The 2,896-nt window shown below is 33.0% G+C and overlaps 1 long non-coding RNA gene across 1 annotated transcript in view; it reads left to right on the top strand.

Annotated features, from left to right (window-relative positions):
* Positions 1-2,353, top strand: part of LOC107718532 (uncharacterized) — a 3,674-nt gene extending 1,321 nt beyond the window's left edge. Inside the window, exons 3-4 of the long non-coding RNA XR_001637427.1 lie at positions 1,643-1,774; positions 1,900-2,353. This is a non-coding gene — a long non-coding RNA (uncharacterized LOC107718532). The remainder of the gene's footprint in view (positions 1-1,642; positions 1,775-1,899) is intronic.
* The last annotated feature ends 543 nt before the right edge of the window (positions 2,354-2,896 follow it).

Raw genomic sequence — 2,896 nt, 5'->3', positions numbered from 1 at the left:
TCGCGGTTGTCGTCTGTAGTAGCTAAATAGTATTTTTGCCATTTAATATTCACATACATTAGTCCATATCGCGGTTTGATTGAAGTGTACTGAATTGCATTTGATTTATTCATTCAATATTTGACGAATTCCGTGACATTGCTCGTTACACAGTAAACTTCTGTTGTGTAGCATTTTGAATGTACAAAAATTAAAGGGTTTGTTTAATTTTCATTGGAATAAAAGATAGATTCATGTTTTTGCCTTCATTTGATTACCAGAAAAATGAAAATACACAACACAGAACTTCTAAAAAAATAAGTAAATAAAATTAAAATTAACATTTCATAGGGCCCTATTATTGTATACAAATTAATAAATTAAGTTGTTTTTATGAATTCAATTAATTAGATATGTTTTTGATTAAACCATTAAAATGGAATACAGAAAAATTAAAATGGAAAGTGCAGAATTTGGGCCATAAGAATGTAATTTTTGTTAAACTTTTAATAGGCCTAAATTGCTGTTAAATTAAACACGTTTCCTGATTTTAATCAATTAGACATGTTTTTTGTTAAAATTTAATATAATCATCCAGAAAAATTAAAACGGAAAAAACAAAACAAAAACAAAACTGAATCCAGAAAAGTTAAAACTGAAAAAAAGATTTTGGAAAAAAATAAAACTTAGGCTAATTTTGGAAAAATAAAACGGATTTCATAGGGCCCTACAACTAACATGCATCTGAAGCTATAATTTTAATACTAAGCATCAGTGCATATTATATAGGGCCTATTTTAATTCATGTACATGAAAAATCTAAAAGATTAGACACAACTATGGGACACGGTCGTGCAGCAGCGAGCAACAGTGAAAAGAACCTCAAGGTTGTAAATGTGTGAAATTGTATAGGGCCCCATTCCTGTATTTTGCCTGGGGCCCCCAAATCACTAAATCCGCCCCTGAACACAGTCATGCACTGAACTGTTCCTATATACTTGACTATGTAGTCATTCTGTCTCTGAGTACTCATAGACCTCTCTGACCTTGTATTTTGCCCCTGGGTAATCACTGAAAATATAAAAAAAGAGATTTTACTTTATTTTACTTTCTCTTTCAAAGCTCAGATGAAACACTGGATATTCAGTTGGTGCGGCTCAAGGAGGTCTATAATACCTGGAGAAAGCTGTTTGTTAGTATTCTCATCCATCCAAATAGCAGTTGATCGGTTGGTGTAGGACCTGCTGGAATGTTTTTGTTTTTTTTTAAAGTTATTTTAAGCCAGTCACTTGAGTTGTAAATGGTATGACAATGCTGACTGGCTGATGGCACCACAAGAATGTGCATAAGGACAAATATAATCTTGTTTGAAGACACCTTGTGTTTGTGAGTTGATTAAATGCAAATAATTCTATTGAATGTAAAATTTAAATAAATAAATTGGGCTGCACAATAATTGTGATATATCTTGTATGATTATCAAATCAAATTCTGCAATTTAATTGAGTTGTCAAACTGTAGCCATGTATTTAGGAATGAATCACACAGTGCAGTTTTATTATAATTATCAAGTATTCATTTTTATTTTAAAGTACAATTGTAATGAAAGAAAGAAAGAAAATAGGGACCCCTGATCAACAATAATATGATTTTTTTTTCCCAGATGGTGTGGTTTCAGCATCTACCATAAGGGATTAAATGGGTCACACTAACCAGCCAAACGCTGCCCCTTTGGTTATGAATACATCTTTTTCAAACCCAAAATAAATGGACACCAGTAACTTATTTGCATCCAGTAAGTCAGTAATCTTTCTCTTGCAAATATAACCCAGTTCCTCTTTTCTGTATGTTGACATGCAGAGCTCAACTCTCTCTTTATTCTGTCTTCATAGTCCCTCTTTTGTACTCTTTTGTTGACAGCTCTGTGTTGCCTAATCCTTTGAAATCCCTCTTGAAGCCATTGCTGTGGCAAACAGTATGACAAGAAAAGCACTTTTCTGCATCAGAGTAGCTCACCCTTTGTCTACTGTGTGTGAGCACATCTCTCAGAGCATACATGTTTACATTGGCTATTTTGTGCCCGCAGATCTGAGTTTTTGAACAGTATATATTAAAGAGTGCGTATTGTGCACTTTTTTATTTTTCAGATCAGGACTTTAGATTCTGTGTGTCATCTGAGGCTGAATATGAAACGCATAACAGATTTGCTTCTGTATTCCCTGGATTTGGACCTACAGAAAATGAGAAAGGAGGAAAAAAAAAAATCAAAAATGCCAGTGAATATTTTGAGTGTGTATGTGTCCTGTAAATGCTTTATTCAGAATGTAAAGTTTATTTCTCCACAATATTGATATGTGTACATAATATCTGTGATTGCCTAATAAGAAAGTAATTCAATAGCATCAGCATATGACTGCACGGTTGTTGGCTCTTTATTCTTGAGGTGCTTGTCCTTTATTTTGAGAATTAAAGATTTGATTTGAGGAATATTTTACCCAAAAATAAAAATGTGACTATTTCTTCATCAGAACAAATTTGGGGGAATTTAGTATTACATCACTTGCTCACCAATGGATCCTCTGCAGTGAATGGGTGCCGTCAGAATGAGAGTCCAAACAGCTGATAAAAACAACACAATAATCCACACAACTCCAGTCCATTAGTTAACGTATTGTGAAGTGAAAAGCTGCATGACTGTAATAAATTCATTATTAAGATGTTTTTAACTTCAAACCTTCCAAAAAAAGTCCTCTATCCATTTTTTTACTTTTCCCAGTGAAGAAGCTGTCTCATATTTTTTTTCTTTTCACCTTTCTTTTCAAAAGACTTGTTTCTTTTCACCTCACAAGGTGTTAATTGAGATGTTTATCATGTAGATTACTGGTGGATTATTGTGATGTTTTTATCAGCTGTTTGG

The sequence above is a fragment of the Sinocyclocheilus rhinocerous genome, unplaced genomic scaffold (assembly GCF_001515625.1).
Source record: "Sinocyclocheilus rhinocerous isolate Xijiao unplaced genomic scaffold, SAMN03320098_v1.1 scaffold2, whole genome shotgun sequence".
NCBI lineage: Eukaryota > Metazoa > Chordata > Actinopteri > Cypriniformes > Cyprinidae > Sinocyclocheilus > Sinocyclocheilus rhinocerous.
Note: the sequence above shows the minus strand (reverse complement) of the source record. Positions and strands in the feature narration are given on the sequence as shown.